The sequence below is a fragment of the Equus przewalskii genome, chromosome 23, assembly GCF_037783145.1.
Source record: "Equus przewalskii isolate Varuska chromosome 23, EquPr2, whole genome shotgun sequence".
Classification (NCBI taxonomy): domain Eukaryota; kingdom Metazoa; phylum Chordata; class Mammalia; order Perissodactyla; family Equidae; genus Equus; species Equus przewalskii.
The window spans coordinates 2925922-2947559 of record NC_091853.1 but is presented as its reverse complement, the minus strand read 5'-3'; the positions used below and the strand labels follow the sequence as shown (position 1 = coordinate 2947559).

The 21638-nt window shown below is 39.4% G+C and overlaps 1 protein-coding gene and 1 long non-coding RNA gene across 6 annotated transcripts in view; one reads left to right on the top strand and one right to left on the bottom strand.

Annotated features, from left to right (window-relative positions):
• The window catches only part of POU2F1 (POU class 2 homeobox 1), a 168535-nt gene that overhangs the window by 104681 nt on the left and 42216 nt on the right, over window positions 1-21638 (bottom strand). The gene's annotated exons all lie outside the window — the stretch shown is intronic.
• On the top strand, window positions 6565-16085 carry LOC103551553 (uncharacterized). Its single transcript, XR_545024.2, has 3 exons — window positions 6565-6696; window positions 9925-9978; window positions 15297-16085. It is a non-coding gene; the product is annotated as an uncharacterized lncRNA (long non-coding RNA).

Genomic DNA, 21638 nt, shown 5'->3' with positions numbered 1-21638 from the left:
TACAACACCTGAGTCAGTGAAAGATAGGAATTTAACTTACCAGAATCTGGTGTGATTTTTACACCATCATAAAATCAAAATTAATTTCCACCAAATGTTAGGCCATGTTAAAGCACCAAATTAATATACTCTCTCAGCAATTACACGACCACAGGAATGTACACCAAGCTCACAGAGGCCTCACAGCCTTTGCAATTCTTGTCCCTTCAGCCTAGGATGCTTCTGCCCAAGTGACTTCTTGCCATTCCAGTCTTGAATGTCATCTCCTCAGGGAGGCCTTCCCCTCATGCAATCTAAAAAACACCCCTCCCCAGTCACTATCACATCATGCTATTTTACTCTCTCTCTGTTCTTCTCATAACTTTAAAACATGTTTATCTGCCCCAGTGGAAGGCAAGCATCCTGAGCACAGGCATCTTAGGAGTCGTGCTCACTACTGCAACCTTAGCGCATGGCAGAACCTGATAGGCACTCAGAAATATTTGTTAATTGAATGAACGGTGCCTAGGAAGTCAATAAGTACTAGATCAGGGACATCAACTTAAGTCCACAATAAAACTCCTTGAAAGAAACTATTTCCAAAAAAGATACGAATATATGCTCAGAGAACTTGTCTGTTGATTTTGAATAAAGGCAGCCCTTCTAAGAAAATCCTACTGTAAGTATACTCCTAACAGCATATCTGAAATTCAACAGGTAAAAAAAAATTGCCTAGCAAATACTTCCTTTTTAAAGTCAGGGCCATATGAGCGAATGAGCAGCTTCCGGACTGTGATGTTCTTGGCCATTTAAAGAGCATAGAGCTCAGGCCGGCCCCGTGGCTGAGCGGTTAAGTTAACGCACTCCGCTTCAGCGGCCCAGGGTTTTGCTGGTTCGGATCCTAGGCGCTGACATGGTACCGCTTGTCAGGCCATGCTGAGGTGGCATTCCACAGGCCACAACTAGAGGGACCCACAACTAAAATATGTAACTAAGTACTGGGGGGATTTGGGGAGAAAAAGCAGAAAAAAAAAAGATTGGCAACAGTTGTTAGCTCAGGTGCCAATCTGAAAAAGATAAAATAAAAATAAAGAGTATCAAGTTATATTTTATTTATTATGTTTATAATGTTTCCCTTAGGTTAGCATGGGTTCTTAGAAAGAACAAATTTAGAACTGTCTTCTAATTAAGGGATGTGAAATTTGAGAACATTTTGAGTAGAAATTCCAAACTATAAATCAAGACTTGACATTTAGGATCTTGGTAAATAGGGGTAAGGTTAGTTAATACCTAAATTAAAATGTTCTCAGCAGCCTATAGATATAAATCTTTGAAGAAATTTAGCTATTCCAAATCACAGCCTAAGACTGTGCACCTTGACTCTGCAGAATAACACTAATTGTGTTGGCAGTCCTGCTGAGCTTCCAGCTTCTCTCTGAAAAATTCTGGATAAGAAGTCAATCCCTCTGTTTTCCCATGGTTGAACAAGGAAGCACAATATCTCAGGAAAACTGATGAACTGTTTATCCGTTAGTCAAGCATTTACTATGTACCGAGTTCTTAAAATAGGTGTGTAGAGTTTAATTAAATTTACCTGCGTTACCAATCTCAGTCTTTTCTTCTGAGTCCAATTTCCTTCTTTCTTAAGTAGATCCTTTAAAAGTTCCTTTAGTGAAAGTATGGTGGTAGCCAATTCAGTTATTTGTCCAAAAATGTTATTTCACCTGTATTCTTGAATAAAATTTTAGCTGGGTAAAAGTTTTAAGGTTGGTAGTTACTTTCTCTGAACGTTTTATAATTTCAACGTCTTCAGGCCTCCATTGCTGTTACTGAGTACTGTGAACTGTGGCTCTTTTACAAGCAATTACCTATTCTTCCCGTCCCCTATCAAGATACTCTCTTCATATTTCATTTTCTGCACTTTGACTATGATATATCCAGGTAAAGAAGTTTTATCTATTCTGCTTGGAGTTTTATTGTGCTTCGCAAAGCTGAGAAAGCAGGCCTTTTGTCAATTCTAAAAAATTCTCAGTCAGTATGTATTTGAACTGATAACAGCTGAGAACTCTCTACTGTCCCTGGAGCTCCAACTAGATTCATTTTACACCTTCTCATTCTATACCCCACACTTCCCAACTTCTCTTTCATCTGTAACTACTGCTACTGCGTCCGGTTAATTTCCGAGCTCTATCATTAATTTACTCTTCAAGAAGTGCCTAATCTACTACTTAACGTGTCCATTGAGTTTCTAAATTTCAGTGACTACTTTTTTCCTTTCTAGAGATTGTTTCTTTGCCAATTCTGCCTGGTCGTTTTTACAGTTTCTTTCTTGCTCACTTTTTCAATCCACTCTTTTATTATTAAAACATTCTAAAATGAATTTAAAGAGTAAATCTGGGGCCGCCCTGTGGCCGAGTGGTTAAGTTTGCGCGCTCCACTTCAGTGGCCCACGGTTTTGCTGGTTCAGATTCTGGGTGCGGACATGGCACCACTCATCAGGCCATGCTGAGGTGGCGTCCCACATGCCACAACTACAAGGACCCATAACTAAAATATACAACTATGTACTGGGGAGATTTGGGGAGAAAAAGCAATAGAAAAAAAAGATGGGCAACAGTTGGTAGCTCAGGTGCCAATCTTTAAAAAAAAAAAAAAAGAGTAAATCTGATGGATTCCAATAATCTGAAGTCCTTGTCGGGAGGGGGCTCTATACCTGTTGCTGGTTGTTTTGCTGTAACTCTGATGTGGCTTGTTCCTTCCTGGGTTCTGTAATTTTGGGTGATAGACTCATATTTGGAAAACTAACCTGGAGAAGTCTGAGAAGGCAGGTTCAAAGTGCCTTCCTCCAGAAAGGCCACACCCGCGCCTCTGCCCCCTCTACCGGGCACTTCCAGTCCAGGATCACTTTATCTCTTGACTTTGAATTTCCCGGACCATACAGGTGGTATAAATTCAAACTTCAAATCTGTATTTAAAAAGAGCTCTGGTCACTAATTCTCAGGCAGGACATCTACCTGGACCCGAGGGGAAGAAAGACGAAGCTTCATGGCAGCACTTCGCTGGTGGGTGGATTTCTCCTGGGGGCCCCTTGGTAAGATTACGTAAGGTTCAGTTACTTTAAGAGTCCTGGCTTTACACAGGGATCTCAGCTCCATTTCCCCACCCTGGAAAGTCTAGTCTTCTGTCTAGAACAGATAATCAAACACAGGCTCTGGGGTGTGGTTTGGACAAAGGCCCTTAGGGCAGCCTCAGTGCTGGCTTGATGACCACAGACCTTCCTCTTCACTGACCCTGGGGAAATTCTTCATATCCTCGAGCTTGCGGGGGAAACATGTAATGGGGGTATGATAGGCATTTGTAAGAGTTTTACAGAATTTTTCTGAATAGTCCATTATAGTGCCAGAAGTTCACGGTGGCATAGAGGAAGATTTTACAGCATACCGCTAAAGATTAAACATCAAGTTGTTCTCCACTTTCACTAAAAAGTCCCTTTTAAGAGCTATATATAACCTGATATTGACATAAAATCTTCTTCACAAACAGTGTTCTTAGGAGCAGGGTTTCCCACTTCTGCCTCCAGATCAGAATATGAAGAGGTAAGGACTGCCCAGATTAAAATATATCAGATCTTAGTTACAACAGAGTATTTTTTTAAAAAGTTTCTTGGGGCCAGCCCCATAGTGTAGTGGTTGTTTGGCATATTCTACTTTGGCAGCCTGGGTTCATGGGTTCAGATCCCGGGTGTGGACCTACACCACTAGTCAGCCATGCTGCAGCAGTGACCCACATGTAAAGTGGAGGAAGATGAGCACAGATGTTAGCTCAGGGCTAATCTTCCTCAGCGGAAAAAAAAAAAGTTTCTTGGACTATTCACAGCGGGAAAGGCAAAGTGAGCATTGTAAGATATTTTCAAATAACTGAAAAAAAAAAACTAGAAATGGATTTTAAATTCTGATCATTATTATTCCGTCAAGTAACAATGGAAAGAGTCAAAACACAGCCCAAGTTTAGCATAACAGTGTAAATGAGGAGGGCAGGCTCTCACTACATAAAGCCAGGCCAGCAGGAGACGTAGTGTGGTCTAGCCCAGAGTAGAAACAGTGGAAGTAGGGCCCTGGCTTCTACCTCACCCTCTACTACTAAGAGCCTTTGTAATTTTAAACAACTGACTAAGCTGTGAAACACTCTCTGGTGCTTTCAGATTAGAAATATGCACATGGTTGTCAGTTAATACAAAATTATCAACATTTATTACAATTTGGACGTTAACTTTAAGACATACACTATTTAGAGCAAACAGAAAGTTGAATCATTAAGGAAATAAAAAGGAAGAGAAATTGCTTTAATGCCATAAATACAAAATAAGACAGAGGGTAAATTGCTTTAGCCAAAGTCCCTAAGAACGGTGAAAAATAAATACCGAAGAACCTGGTTTCAACTTGCTGTTACTCAGCCTTCTCTATTTGCACAAATCTACACGAGCAAAATATATGAAGCTAGTTAAACTCAAAGGTCAGGATTTACTATTTGTTTACTGGCATAGATGCTGAGGAATGCCTCATGGAAAACACAGCAGGCTATCTGAAACTTTTCATCTTTACAAACTTCAGAAGCTAGCAAATTCTTGTCTTCTATCACATGTTGACAACGTGGGCATTTGAACAGCTTTCTTGTGTCCAATTTTCAAACACAATAGAAAGATGCAAGACCTTAAAATGTCCCTACACTCGAAGAGCAGAGTCTAGTCCCATGCTGCCAAATAAGATAGCAACTATTTTGGACTCTCCACTGACTTTCATATTTTCACAATATTGTTGGCATTTCTTCTTACAAATAATCACCAATACCCACAATTCTGAATATCCTGCCCTACTCATTTATCTATCTATCCAACCATCATTCATTCTAACCACCATTTATTGAATACCAACCATCATGTACAACACCAATATCTCTGGCATCTAGCTCAAGGATCAGCAAAAGTTTTCTGTGACATAAATATATCAGAAGCAGTAAATATTTTAGGCTTTGTGGGCCCATGATCTGTGTCACACACTCTTCTACCTGTTTTGTTTTTTTTTTTAACAACTCTTTTAAAATATAGAAACTGTTCTTTATAGCTTAGGGGCCTTACAAAAACAGGCCAAGGTTTGGACTTGGCCAACTATCCATGACTTAGTGGATGCCTGATAAGTACTGTTGAATAAGATTTAGTCCTTTCTCTCAAAAAAGCTCACAATGCAGTGGAAGAGGGAACATGTAAACTAGTGATTTAATAGCAGACACTATGTGCTATGAATGAGGGATGCATAAGATAATAATGGGGTAACGCTCAATAAGTGCTAACAAGTGCCAGGCACTATTCTAAGTGTTCAACACATATTAACTAATTTACTCTCAAAAGAATACGCCTATAAGGTAAGTTCTATTGTTACTCCCATTTTACATATGAGAAAACTGAGTAATACAGAGATATTTAGTAAACTGCCTAAGGAGACCTATCAGCAGAGTGAGGCTGAATTTTTACCCTGCAGAGTCTGCCTCTGGAGCAAGCCCTGCATTTGACCTGTCTGCTAGGATGCTAACGGGGCATGGAAGAGGTGCAACATCCAAATCAGACAACAAAGTCAGAGCAGGCTTCCCTGAGAACGAGAAACAAGTGAAACAAAGAATATGGAGGTGGAAAAGTAGAGAAAAAGGTAGAACATGGGAGGGAAAGAGGTGTGCTATTCATGCCAAGTCTGGGAAACAGCCGATGGTTAGAGTGAAGAGGGGAGGAAGCTTTGGGAGGTATGGTTAGAAAAGGGGGCAAGGACAACGTCATCAACTTCCTGGGATTGAAGTGTCAACTGCAACTTAAAATAACTTGAAGTTTTGTCCTTAAAGCTGTGTGGTTTTACACAAGAGTAATATAATAAAACAACGTTTTAGTAGTTTACTTAGCTGTACGAAAACAGGTTACAGGAAGTAAGTCTGAAAACTGAACCATCACATGACCCCAAGGCAAGAGCGGAGGCTAGAGCTAAGGCAGTGGCCATGAGAACGGAGGAGGAAAGGCTGTGAACAATGTGGAGAAGGAAGTAATTTAAATGCTCACTTGAGTGAAGGAGATGAGCAGAAAGACCGCCAGCTTCAGGCTTGAGCCACTGAGCAGGTGGTGGTGCCCCAGAGGAGAACGTGAGGACAAGGGGGCAGGATGTGGGAGTGAAGGAAAAAGAATGAGTCTGCATATGTTTAAGTGGATGTTCCTTTGGGAGAGGCTCAGCAAACAGTGAATTCACAGGTATGGAATAAAGAGGAAAAGACTCCATCTTCTTCCTGGATCAAAGGATTCGTCAATATACTCCTCACTCCAGAATGACCCCACACACGAGGCAATCCTCCATCTCACTTACAAACTGTCGCTTCTATCCCTCACCCTAACCATACCACAATTTTCTTAGGCCTCCACAGTGACGAAAAACTGTCCTCAGATGAATGCCAAGGATCCCTATGTCTTCAAGCTTGGACTTTCTTTATTCAACCGCATTCACTGTTTGCTAATCGATCACCTTGCCTGGTGTATGAAAGAATGCCTGCAAAGGACAGGAGCACAACGAAAAAAGATACCTAAAAAAGATCTGTGTTAACAGTTTTGTTGCAGACTCTAATCTAAGCAAATGCTCATTACATTTTTCGTCCCCTAGGATGTGGGGCGGAAGACATACAGAGTGGAAGGTAAGTAGAAGTTATAGCAAGGATAGTGTCATTTTAGGTTCTAGACTGCATGGTGAAAGATAATGTTGCCCAAGCAGAGTGGTCAGCTTAAGGAGATATTTCCATGCATCATGCTGAGCTAGATTAGCCTGAGCTAAATTTGTATTCATATACGTTTTTGGGGGTGGAGTGGAGGTAATATCATAAACGTAGTCTTCTGTTGCTCAGTGGCCTTTATTACACCTTGTGCTAGATCACTGTTTCTTAACCTTGGCACGATTGATATTTCAGGTCGGGTAATTATTTGTTGTGGGGACTGTGCTGTGCATTGCAGGATGTTTAGCAGCATCCCTGGCCTCTAACCACTAGATGCCACTAGCGCCCTTCTCCCCGCTACCGGGGCAATATGTGTCCAGACATAGTCAAGTGTCTCCAGAGGGGCAAAATTTCCCTCATTTGAGAACACCGTTTAGACCCATACAAATTGACTTAACATCCTCCTTTCCGTGCTTCTCTTTCCAGCTTTGAACTCTCCTCTTCAACTAATCCTGAATCCTGGAATGCTCTTCCACTTTCAGCAGGCCAATCTTTTGTTACTCAAACAACTCCTAAAACTCCCTTTTTATAAATCTCAAGCACCACAATTATGTCCCAAGATTCCAAAAGTGTGAATATTTACATGCTTCTGGAAGGCATTCTCCATGGATCTGATTTTCGGTTTGCCAGTAAATTTGCCTAATGACATGCTGGTTAATTGTGGAGGTGCTCTGACATTTTTCATTTGTCCAGCATCTAGTTTTCTAAGTCTTTAAGAAGTTCTAGTGTTCTTCAACTTAATAGCTACCATTTATTGAGCCCTTTCTGTGGTTCAATCACTGTTCTAACCACTTTGCAGACATTATCTCAAAACAGTCCACTTTATAGATGAGGCGACTGAGACACACAGAAGTAGGAAGCCCAGGACTCCAACACAGGCAGTCTGGCTCTAGAACCCATTCGCAACCCTACGCTACCATGCCCGCCTCATGCTGATGAGTAACGCTGCATTTACGCCACTTATTCAACGTTTATAACCTGAGAGATCATGTACAATCTCAAGGTTTTATTTCTGTTGTATTTCTTGTTCTTTTGTTTTTCCTATAAGAGCATAAGAAAAACAAACTAGTGAGACAGACAGTCTGCACAGACCAGTAGTACCCTGTCTGACAGAGGCATCGAAGAACATTTTGTGAGCCCGGCACAGGGCCTAAAACGCAATTGTTCCTCAATAAATAACTGACTGAATGAATGCCTAAAACATCCTAAATTTGTAAAATAATCTAGATTGAAATGCTTGGATTACTTTGTCTTCCTGGCCTTTAATCATCGCTCTTCCGGACCTTCCTTCTTTACTAAAGCACTGTGTCCAAATCTATATATAATATAGAGACATCATTTTGATACAAGAGTAGAAAAGTGTTTTCTATGTTTCCAGTAACCTTTCTTTTAAAATCATGAACTAGTCTTTTGGCCACAGTACATGAATCTGCTCTCTTCAAATAGTAAACAAAGACTTTTAAATTCTCTTCCCTGGTAATAGCTTGAAAACCATAACCCTACAAGTATAAACTGGAATATTTTCCCCCAAACACATTTATTTTAAACTTGCACACTATAGCTCTTTTGTCATTTTTCCTTATTCAGAGACTCACAGTCTTAGGCATTTGGCTACTGAGACAGTACTCCCCAATACTTTATGTATATTTTAACTAAGACCAGGCTATAAATGGACCTCTGGAGAACTGTACAACTTACATTTCTTCATCTAAACTAGGCCCAAATGAAAAGTAAACACTCCACCCTCCTCCTATGGGGATACAATCTTAAAGCATTCAGGCACTTAGCTTGGTGGGATGGGGGTGGGGGACACTATTCATATGAATGCCTTTGATAACGTGATTTGCTTTAGTGTTACCTGGCACTTTAAACGCACTTAAAAGACGTGAGTCCCAAGTGTTCCTACTTTATTGCTGCAACACTTAGCATAGTAGCAAGCACATATGGACACTTAATAAATGCCTTCAGCATGAGGACTGCTTGAAATCCAAGAAGCTGATAATTTAGCACAATTAATTTCAGAGAAGGAGTTAGAAAGAAGGAAGAGCATCCTTTTTATGCTTAGTTAGGACTTAAAAGAAAGGTTGAAACTGTGGGAAGAACATGCAAAGGAAACCACCTCAATGAAATGGTAAAGAAGGTCAAATATTCACAAAAGACTAAAATAAAATAATCTCAAAGAAAAGGAAAGGAAAATTGGTTGTAATACACCTTGACCCTCACCTTTAAAAAAAGTAAGGGTCATGTAAAACCTAATGTCAACTATCTTTTTAAAGGTAACCGTCACAGTGCTGTTCACACCATTAGGGAACTTTGGCTGATACTGGCACAGAACAGCTGACCGCAGAAACTGCTGCTGAGAGCTAACATGCGCACTAATGGGAAGTGGTCAGAGGTATTTTCCCACATTCTCTGAATGAACAGACTAGCTGTAAAAACTTTTTTAAAAACCCAGAAAGCCCTAAGTAACAGTAACAGCTATAAAATCTCTTTAAAAGTAAAAAAAAAAAAAAAAAAAAACCAGCTCAAATGCCAAACATCTTTTCTACCTATCTCATCCACTTTTATTTTCACAGAACCAACAGAGGACAGTTTTATTATTTCTCATATCACAAATATGCTATGTTTTAAAATATAAATCATTCTATCAATTCAGAATTCTTAGCCTATCCTTCCAAACAGTTTCCACCAATCACCACCTTCTTCCTCACTCTAGACAAGAAACCTGCTTGCTGAGCATCCCGCTTTGTCCCATTCGTCATCCCTAACTCCCAGCAATGCCTGGGTGTTCCCTTTGGAACATTTACGCTGTAGTTTCCTCTTGCAAGAATCGCCTTTCTCCCCCACTCTACATCATCTCTCTTCTCACCATGTTAGTACTCTCTTCTCACCTTTTTAGAATTACCAAGTAATTCTCTATTTATCTGGGTTACAAGGGTAGGTCACAGGTTATTCCCTTAACTCTGGTATATATTCTACCATGGCGGGGGACATCTATAGGAAAAAGAGATGGTTCAGCATAAACCTACGTGTGAAAACCTCTAACAGCTCTTGGTCTGCATCCTAAGGCAGAAGCTAGCTGTGTTATATTTGTAAAACAAAGGACTGATTTTCTTCATCAACGTTAGATCTTTTTTTTATCATGCTTTCTAGGTCTCATCCATTAATGACATTTGTTACTCACCGATACCTCCTACCAGATACCTGGTAAGTATCTACACACAATGTACGCTCATGAAGTATTCTCAGGCTTACGTCATAAGCATCATGCAGCATTGTGTTCAGTGGGAAACAGAACTTGGGGACACAAATCTTGTTCCAATAGCATTTGAACACCTTTAATATGCATAATTATGTATAAATTGAAGAAAATGTATCTAACTAATCACAGCCAAGTGAAAAAAGTGAACATTTTATTTATAAACTGCTTTGTTTAAACTAAGAATCACACCCAAAGACACAAATATGTACCCATGTGAAACAGAGGTCTTGAAAACCAAATCTAGGTTTGAAATGAAATTCCATTTCCACAGAAAGACAGATGGGGGGGGGGGGGCAGCCAATTAAAGTCTGCAAAGTGTCTGGCATATCACAGACCCTCATATGTTTGCTAAATTAGAGCAAAATCCCTAAGTCAGCATGTCTTCTTTTGGGAAACGTGTCAGGACAGGTGAAAATGGAGTTCCCAGTCTGTACACACCCAATGCCAGCTCAGAAACTGGCTGATTTTACCTGATCTCTAGTTTTTAAACTGTGTTGAATGATAAACTTAACATTATTCCTTATCTTTGAGGACTAAAGAGATTATGTTGTGCTCTGAGACTTCTCGAAAGTAAAATTTATGGCTCAGTGATAGATACCTTGAGTCTGCAGAAAAGATTCTAGTCATTTAACCACTATTTATTAATTGCCTACCATGTGCCAGGTGCTGGGGGTACTGGGGGTTTAGTGGTGAGTAAAACAGACAAGGTTCCACCCCTCTTACGAGTTTTCAGCCTCATCACAGAGATATATAATGACAAATTACAATAAATGCTATAAAGGAAAAGAACAGACTACTATGAGACCATATATCATGAAGCAGTTTTGGGGTTTTTTTTTAAAAAGATTTTATTTTTCTTTTTTCTCCCCAAAGCCCCCCAGTACCTAGTTGTGTGTTTTTAGTTGTGGGTCCTTCTAGTTGTGGCATGTGGGATGCCGCCTCAGTGTGGCTTGATGAGCGGTGCCATGTCCGCCCCCAGGATTTGAACCAGCAAAACCCTGGGCCACTGAAGCAGAGCACGAGAACTTAACCACTCGGCCACGGGGCTGGCCCCAAGAAGCAGTTTTTCTATGGATATTGTCTTTATGTTAAGTAAGATCTGAGGAATAAAATGGGAATTGACTAGGCAAAGTGAGCCTTGAAAAGTCAGAGCAAGGTAGCTGTGACAATCTGAAAAAAGGCCTGGGTGGCTCAAGTGTTGAGAGGGAGGGTAAGAGGGGAGGTTGGAGAAGCAGACAGGCAAGATGTTAGTCTATATTCTAAGAGTAGTGCGAAATGATTTTAAGCAGTCGAATGACATGACTAGATTTGTATTTTCAAAAGATTATTCTAGCTTCAGTGTAGAGAATAAATTAAATGAAGGTCATGGGAGACTACTATTATGCCGCAAGACAGAGATGATGACTACCTAGACCAAGGTAGCAGAGAAAACGGGCTGAGAAATGGGCAGATCGGGAGTTATTAAGGATGTAAAATGGACGGGCCTTGGTAGAGCAAGGATTTGGGACGTGAGGCAGAGTGTGTGTCAGGAATGACTCCAAAGTCTCAGTTTGGACATCTGGAATGAACAAGGTGATGCCGTTCTCTGAAATGGAGGACACTCGAGTACGGCATGCAGCATCAGCAAGCAGAAATGAAAGCCATGGAGACAGATACACTTGCCAGGCTGCAGAATGAAAATAACACAGGAGTTTAGGACTGAGCCTTCATGAATGCCACTATCTAATGACAACAAAGACGACAAAGCACAAGCTTCTAGAGAAATGAGTGGAAAAGCAAGAGAGCATGATTTCAAAGCTTCCAGGGTGGTGAGGTTTCAACAAAGAGAGAGTGGTCAAGAATGTCAAATGCTGTTGGAGCATCAATTAAGAGAAGGTCTGAGAAAATGTCCCTTGGATTTCATGACCTGGAGATCACTGACAATCAAGCAAGAATATTTCAAAGAATGGTGAGTTACTCCACGACTCACACCAGGAGAATGTGACCAAAGGCCTTGTATTCACCTATTAAATAAACCCTCTCGTTTTCCCTTCCTTCCTGCTGATCACCCTTTCTTGCTGTGGGCTCCCTCCCTGCCCTCAGTATAGCTTTCCTTCTCATCTCTCGTTCCATCCACTCGTTTTCTTCTTCTCCACACAGCACTGTTTTTCTTCCTTTACCTTTCCCTCCCTTACTTGATTACAATATGGGACTGAAAATATTTCATTTTTAAATTGAATACTTTCTATTCTTCCTGTTTTCAATTTTAACATTTTACACTTCAGAATCAAGGGGGGTGGGAGCTGATGAAAAAATTTATGTGCTTTTATAGAAACTTTAGAACAATTTCTCTCATAGGGTATGTCAACAGTTCCAACAGGAGAAGATTTCCAAAAACACTGAACTCCTCATATAAAGATAGTCTTTTAGCATGTTAAATATTTTGCTCCTATATCACTAACTTCTGGGTATTATGTGGTCAAACTGCCATCTCAGTAATAAATTTTAAGACAAGTAAATTATTAAATAGAATTCATCTAAAGTAGTTTCTCCTGAACACTTCCAGGGCACAAAGGCATTCTTATACAGAAACTCAGAACACAAAATAGTTAAGCATAAGTGGTATTTCACAGAACCATCAAATCAGTCCTTATTAGGGTTTCAGAATTCTCATTATTATTTAACCAATCATCATTCCTTACCCCATCCTTCGTTTTCTTTGGCGGGGGCGGGGAATGACAGACTTTAAAATTTACCATTACTAGGTCAGAGTGCTAATAAGCATAGTATTTTAAGATGTCTTTACTTCTTGCCCTAAACCTCCAGAACTCTTCCAGGTAGTCTTCAAATGTAAAGATTCTATACCTCTTCCTGCATGATCAGGCTCAAGCAAACACTAACACTTCAAAAAGTGAGAGTGGAAAATCTGAGTAGTTGAAGCAGAAACAGTATTTAGCTCCATCTTCCAACTTTAGAAAGAACGAGCCGAGAGATTTCATGGCCACTGTGGCCTACTGTATTATAGATGTTCATTTATGGCTATAACAGAGTTTTAAAATAAGCTGCAAAATAAATGTTTGGTGTAAGAAAACACTACTGGTGGGAGCAAGGTCTCTCCTCACCAAGCCGCTCCCTTCTTGCCAGGGAGGGACAAACCTCAGCTGAGGTTGTTGGGGGCTGCCTGTAATAGCAATAATAATGACTCCCCTTCCCCAATATCTCCTTCAGTCCTCACAGGGGCAAAATGAGAGTTTGAGACACCAAGACCCCATAGCTACAAGTGCTAGAGCCAAGATTCCCCCACAGGCCTGACTCCAAGGCCACTGTCTGTCCCTCTGTGATGCTAGCTTCATCATGAACCTCCCTTGCTGCCTGAACACCGTGGGGTCGCATCCTAGCCCTCCACGAATGCGACGAACCCTCTGTGCCAGTTCCCTGCACCCTGATTTGCAGATTCAGATTTTACTGGCTAATATTTAATAATGTTTTCTATCACAATCCCTCACCCCATCCACTATCTGATATCCTATCCTATCCCTTTGCCTCATACACGATTTCCACCTGTGTTAGGGGTGTATCATGGAGCACCCCCATTCTTTAGTAGAGTTATGAGTATATGTGGGTCTATTCTACTTATTTTTGGATGAAGATTTTGTGATTATCTGAAACGGGCTCTCAGGCAAAGGCACAACTAACCCCAGTGGCCACTGATGTGTGTCCACAGCCTCATTTAGTTAACAAGTATTCTGAGTACCTACCACGTGCTCTGTTCTCGGGACAGAGCAGAGAATAAGCCAACACCTGTGCCCTCAGGGAGCCTAGATTCCAGTGGGGGAAACCATTAATTTTTTTTAAATATACATAAAAATAAATGTTAAGAAGAAAAATTAATTAGACTAAAGGAAATGAAGCTATTAAATAATGAGACTGGACTTCTTGTGTGGTTTAACAGTCCTATTACGTTACTATAAACATATGAAGGGAAGTTACCTAACAGTAAAATGAAACCCCTAATTCGCAGGAAAAAACAAGACAGTAATTCCAAGAATGACAAAATAAAATTAAACTAAAATCAAATCACTCCTCTGTGCTTCTTACAAAAGTACCTTCACCTCTCTGTTAGGTAATTGATAATGCTCCTTACCTCCACCTGCTTTACTTTCCTGTTGCAATATATACAAGGACTTTCAAAAGAAAAGAAACAGAAAACACTATTGGTCTCATCATACTTCTTCCACCATTGATAATTATTATATTCATTTGACTAAGGTTAGCCCTGGAACTCATGAGCTGCAAATCTCAGGACTAAAAACAGCCTGTTCCAGAAGAAGAGTATCTTCAAAAGACAAGGAAAAAAATGGAAAACAAGAAAGAACTGCAAAGGAAAGTGAGAGGATTGCCAGTATTCTTAGATGGAGATAGTGGAATTAAAGAAAAGCGACAAGAATTCTTGGAAGAACTGGATTTATAAGAAAGCATAACATCACCACAATTCATGGTTTGTACAGACAACTTAACTTTTGAATAAATAAGAACCAAACTACTTTAACTCCCCAACCCTTTTGGTAACATAGTTCCGTCTACCAAGAAGTAAGCCCATTAATTAGCAAACATATTAACTATGTTAAAATTCAGAGTAGTGGGTACACTTGTGGTTTCTAAGGCACCAAAAACACAGCAAACTCAACTAAAAGCAAGGCCAATAAAATAACAAGAATAGGTAGCTTATTTAAAATCAAACATGTCTCTTGAATATTCCCACATCTCCTACAGAAATTCACCAGAAAAGGTAACTTTCAGGCAATACTCAAAGATCTAGAAGGAAAGGCAAGAAGCTAGGAGAGGAATTATCTAAAATAATCAAACTGAGAACTATTATTAATTCTACAGCCACATGGATTTTTGGTGGCTTCATTCTCTACCCAGGTACATTATAATATAACTCCTTAAACTTTACCTAAAGGCAGGGGGGGACTAAGAGACACAAGCAATGGCTTAACTGCAAAATATTACATCTAGAGATTACAGCTCTATTAAATGAGGAGAAAGATGTGCACATAACTGCTTGAAAGTATTTTTTTAAATCCTGCACAGAGTAATACAATTTGAACCACAATGAAGTAAAGGAAAATATCAACTTTATCATTGCTTGGATATGATTAGGAACAAGAAAACCTACTTGGGAGAAAAATTATTATTAGTTTGCATCAGTATTAGTTTGGTGGTCATGCAGAATAAATCAGGAGTTTGATCTACGATTACGAACTTTCTTTTTTTTTTACAGAGATTAGTCATGAACAATGTGCTTGCTCCTGGTTCAGGCTCAATTATTTAAGAGAAGACAGAAGAAAGTTTAACAACTTATTTTAAACTATGACTTTTACACCGTGGTCAAACCCAGTAATTTATTTGACTGTGACATTTCTAAATCCCTAATGTTATTGTCCTGAGCATGTAAAACTGACAGGAGGGAGGAAAGCAGGAAGAATCAGAGAAAATGCACTGCAACTTCAGGTTCTTGTCCATCGCTATTCCTTCCGCCCAGGCACATCAGTAAAGCCTAACAGAGGTCATGCCAGCTCTTCCCATAGAAGCCCATGAGAGCCCCCAGTCACCTTCCAACAACGCCACACTTCTGTCGGGCATAAGGGAAGGACAGAAGCTGCTAGCCCTGAGGCCAAACAAATAAAAATCAATGTTTTCAACAACAAATCTAGGATGTAATCCTCTTAACGCATCTTAAAATGCCTGATTTACAAATATTGGAAGGCCAAATGTTTTCAAGAAAGACCGACTGCCAATTTCAGTGTGCTTGGCTCAAATGGGACAAAATTTGCCTATGTAAACGTAAGTTCTCAAACTTTCCCAAACAGCAGTAAACAGTGGTCCTAATGTTCAAGCAGTGGAATCTCCCATGCTCTCAAAAAGAGAGAGCAACAAAGCTCTCAGCAGACTTGGAAGTGAGACTGAGTTCTAAATGTGGTTTGATTTATTTTGAAATCTTAATGAACAGGGAACATATTTAAGCATCCCCCCTCAACTTCTCCAAAAAAAAAGGGAGCATTATCAAGCTAAAAAAAGAGAGAAAGAAAGCAATATTTACTACTTTGGCATTTTGCTGAATTAGTGAAACAACCCACCAGAAAAAGCATCGATTCCTGACGAACATATACAAGAACACAGGAAACAAACAATAACGGCAAGCACTCCTAGTTTCTTCAGAAAAACCCTATGCGGTTCACTCTAACATACTGCAGGCAATCCTGTCTTACAGCAAGCTTGCTCTGCAAAGGGCCAGAAAGTAACGTTTCAGTCTTTATGAGCCATTCACAGTCTCGTCACACTCCTCAGCTCTGCCACTGCAGCACCAGGGCAGCCACAGGTATTACCTAAAACCATGTGTGGTTGTGTCCCAATAAGACTGTATTTGTGGATACAGAAATTTCAATTTCATATAACTTACATGTCTTATGATATACTATATATTTTTTTCCATTTAAAAATGTAAAAATCATTCTTAACTCACGGGCCAGATTTGGCCGGACTACTGTATGCCTTTCACTGCATTATTTTCATCAATGTTTACAGAAATAAAAATTTACAAATGTCCATAGAAATATTTTCTTTCTTGATATTTCATTAATTTCTTTTCTTCAATCCCAGTTCAAGCCTTCCATAGGCACTTTCTGAAGTCCTCATTTTATCAGATTCCTTCCCTCTCTGCACACTCCTCTCCCCAAGGTACAGCTTGCCAGTCCCTTGGATGTTTTTAAATCAAAATGCACCGACGTTAGGAAAAAAAGCCACTCATCGTAATTTTTATAAACCCCACTTCCTTGAACTACTGTAAGGCTCCAAATCCTCTCACGCTCAATCTTTCAGCAAATACAGGTTTGGTCAGTCTTCTTATGTCCTTTCTTTCCCAGCCAACATCTATGTCTAATTCTACATAAAGGGACTCCCGTGAGGTCGTAGCAGTTAGGCTGCCTCATAGAGAAGGCAAGTTCTAATCACAAATACATTTAATCTTTAAAATCTTACCAGTAGCTGTTCAAATGGCTTCTCAGAAACTCAGGAAAAGAGCTATTACTTTAAATTGCTTTTCTCTCCACTTTGCTAGTTAGGTATTCTTTTTTATTTTTAAAATTTATTATTTACTTTATTGTTTTTCTAATTACTATTATTTTGCTATAATAATATTCTTAGGATAATGTTTCAAAATGTTTTAAAAACTTACAATCTCTTTAAATTTAAGGCCACAAAGTTCTAAAACGTCAAATTATTTAAATAATTAAAACAATATAAGCATGCATGCAATTCACCAGTATTAATATTTGAAATATGTTAAAATCAATCATACAATCCTAAACCTGGAAAGTGTCAAGAAATCATTTATTTCATGAAAGTGTCCTTATATGTGGGACAGTGTAAACGTGTGTCTCTGCTGCAGGGGCATCTTTCAGATTAGCACAGAGAACCATTCGGGAGTTTGTGAAAAGCCATGTGGCAGGAGCCTAACGGTTGCTCCTGAAAAGTGACGGGCAGGAGGGGAACAGGAGATAAAGAACGAGATTCACTGTCCACCTCCCCATCCATACAGAACCAGTGTTTAAATGCACCTCTGTTAACACTGCTCCCGGTGAATCAGCATAACAGTAACAGCGAAAACGCCATGGTTCGCAATCTGTGTTTGACTGTGAAGTGATTTCGCCTGAAGACAGATGCCACCCCAAGGAACAAAAGCAGAAAAACAATGCAATATATGACCAGAGGCAAAAACAAGAAAAGATGAGAACTGCAAGGCTCTCTCTCTCCCCCAAGTCTCCCCGGCTCCATCTTTAAAACATCCTGCACAGACGACAGAAATGGTAATTTCCTACACAATACAAAGCAAGAAGCTCTTTGCCTTTTATTCTGCTGCCAAGAATATAAACCAAAGGACTTCTTGCAAACTACCGTACCCCCAAAAACCAGAAACTAAGGCATACAATTCCTGCAAAGGAGCATCCAGGGTACATTAAAGGTCAAAACAATTCCTCAGGTAGTTAACACATTCAATTTTTTTTTACTTCAAGTGCACTAGCCAGGTTTCAATATTAAAAGATATCCTTAAGACCAAAAAAGGGGGTTGAATGTACTGTGTATTTTTATTTGAATACTATGTAGGGAAAGAAATAGAAATACTAAAAATCTCCTCATGAAATTTTCAAAATAAAATGTTACTACTGCTCCTATAAAAGAATTATTTCTTTAACCCTTTAATGTTCTTTTTAACCCCACTCATTCAGTTCTGTAATCCTAAAAAGGCAGACCCACTCACTACACGTTGTCACAAATTGCCCACCATTATTAGTTCAATATCAGATAAACAGAAACCACATTGTCAAAGTTCAAATCTTGCTCTTCACTATATTAAAAGTTTTAATTTCAAAATAATACTAAAAAAGAAAATAATATTCCTTCTCCCCTCTTCATCACTCTCCCTCTTCCATCTCTTTCGTCACCCCCAAACCCTACCACAAACCACTGACAAACTATCCAATTTCTTTGAAAGAATAAAAATAAATCAAACTATAGCACACACCTCCAGTCATCAGCTATTCCACTCTGCAGTGAACTAGCAAGGCCTCTGTTATTCCAACAGACTTGCCAACCTGGTGATGTTTTCTCAACCACTAACTGGGGGCAAATAGCTAGACTCATACACTCCTTTGCAAAAGCAACGGACGTTTGTCAGCACCGTTTAAACAACTTTACCATAAGCAGGCTCATTTCAAGTGTGCAGAACGTCAAATTTCTATAGTTTCTCTCTCAAATTTTAAGTTTGGTTCTACATAGTTTATCCCTTTTCTTATTTGCCATTGAAAGTTTTTTTTCTGTTATTTCTCAGTTCCATCCCAATAAAAAGTAATGTAAGACACTAAGCCTATAGTTGCCATCTACATGACCCCAAAGAGCAAACACCCAATGAGAAGTAGGAGCAGATTAGCAAGAGTTTGTCATTATTACAAGAACTGGTCTCAGCAATTAAACGTATTCCCATTGGCCTGTCTTGTTATATAGACAAAGAGAGAAACTAACTCACCAATCTATAGTGAATGTAAATCAAAGTTATCATTTTTAAAATACAGGCTAGTAAAAGGCAGAGAGAAGAACAGCAGTAAAGTCTTTGGCTCCTGCCATCTGCCCTGGATTCCTGGTTGCAGCTTCTCTAACAGCTACTTCTCTCTCCTTGTGGGGTTTTACTTGGTGTTCATCGCTCTCCACTTCCACTGCTACTCCTGTAGTTTTTCCAAAGGAGATAAAGCAACTGTATAAGAATGCCAAAAGACATCAAAGCTCTAAGGCTTGCCTGGTTGTGTGTGGCATAGGAGGAAGAGAAGGAAAACGTGAGGTAATGAGGATCGACTGTATTTACCTTATGTGCAGGCCATGCGGATAACAATAGAAACCATGTAGGGCGCACATTTGGTGAAAAAAGAACATGGCAGGCTAATGGGAGGCCTTTGTTCTTCAAAAGGGTCTCCTTTCCCCCTTTTGTGCTTCACTTAATTCACGGCATCTGAGCTCCTCTTGAACTTGACAGACTGAGAGAAAGAAAGGGAGAGGAGGGGGGGGAGCCGACACACAAAGAGAAGGGGAAAGGGAGACTTCAAAAAGAATTCATCTATAAAAATTAGTTCTACTGCCAGTTTTGATGAAGTTTTGGAACTTTAAAGGAGAGGGTATCATTCAGTGTTTAAATAAATTAAATTTTCCAAGAGATTGTAATGAGTGGTGAAGTAGATAAATAAGGAACAAAATGAATTATATCCTAAGAACTTGCTACAAATTCTTTCTGCTACCTTGCAGTTCTTGAAATAATAGTAAGAAAACATCTGATTTTCAACAATTACACGAAAGAGAGCATTCTACATGCAGGAACCATAATTAAACTTTTTCCTACGTTAGGGGAATTGGGTGATAAACAGCGGCCAAGAACTTCACAAAACCGCCAGCGCCACCTGCAGGAAAAATACAGATGAGCACTCCACAACACAATTACAAAGCCTAAAATGTTTAAAAACGAAACATTCACAACTAATCTTTGACACTTTCACTTTAAAGTCAAGAATTTAAACGTTTTTAAAAAGCAGTGAATAACTTCAGATGAAGAAAAAAATCCCTAGGAACCTTTGGTATTTTAGGTATGCACGAATATAAATACAGAACTGTTGAAAGATCCTTAGCTATGTTATGTATTAATACAAAAGGCTGCTTCAAAACAATAAAAGATCTGGCTATAAAGTAAGATGGCTGTCCCATGGCTTTAAAATGGATTTATTATTTTTTTCTGATTGTAAAACATACATTCATTATAAAACAATCAAACATGTCTGAAATATAGGAAGCCATCCTACTCCCACCGGCAGATTTAGCTTCCAGGTCTTTCTCCCATGCATTTCTTACATATGTCATTTTGCATTGTATGCCACACACACCAGTTTTTCTGGGTTTTACTTTACAACTCCCCCTACTGAATGTATTGTGTGCCTCCTTCCTGTCAGTCCGCATCTCCCGTTTTCCTGGCGGTGGACGGGGCTCCACCATGAGGAAGCGCTAATGATTAGTGATGAGCAGCTGTGGATGAGGTATTGCGATTGTTTCTATTTTTTCTACTTTACAAACAAAGCTTTAAGAAATAGCACTATGTACGTGTATCTTTGCTTACTGGTAAAAATGGTTCTGGAAATTAACAGCTAGAGGTAGAATTCTTAAGTGAAAGGGTATAAACATTTTAAAATTTAATAATATTACCAAATTGCTTTCCAAAAGTTATGCCGTTACCTTCCCAATATTATAGAGAATGCCTGTTTCTCCTGATCCTAGACAACAACAATCTTTCTAATATTTGACACTCTGATAAACACTGCTTTTGTTTTAAACCATTTTAGAACTTTCACACACACTCTCCTTCAAATGGAGAACAGAACACATTTACCCTCAGCGTTTACCGACGAAAATATTTTGTAGAAGCATCAGTTTTAAACTACCTTTAGAGCCAGTTATGACTGTATAGTCATATCTTAATTTCATCTTACAAGAGAATTATTACCCAACCTCATTACTCACCACATCGCATTCAGAAAGCACTGGATACTTCCAAACCCACCTTCAGAAGAAAAGGTGGTACCAATAAGAAGATTTAAAGGATTTGCCACAGGTCTCAAAGGCAACTGTAAAAAACACAGGCTCACATAAACAAACGAATAACCTTTGCAAGGAGAACTATTTTGGAGATATAGCTTTCAACTGGATTTATGTACACAAGCAGATATGTGTGTCAGGTATAGTATATTTGCTTAAAAGTAAGTGTAACTATTCTAATTGCATCTTGTATAGACAAGAAGTTGTACAAGTCTGTGTCTGTAACAGCATAACTAGGTTTAGCACTGACATGAGCTGAAGTCTGAGTTTAATCCCTGAGGCAGGGTTTCTCAACGGCGGCACTACTGACATTTTGGACCAGAGAATTCTTACAGGGGAGGAAGGCTGACCTGTGCACTGTAAAGTGTTTAGCAGCACAGCTGGCCTCTAATGATTAGTGCCATGAGCACCACCCTACAAATTGTGACAACCAAAACTG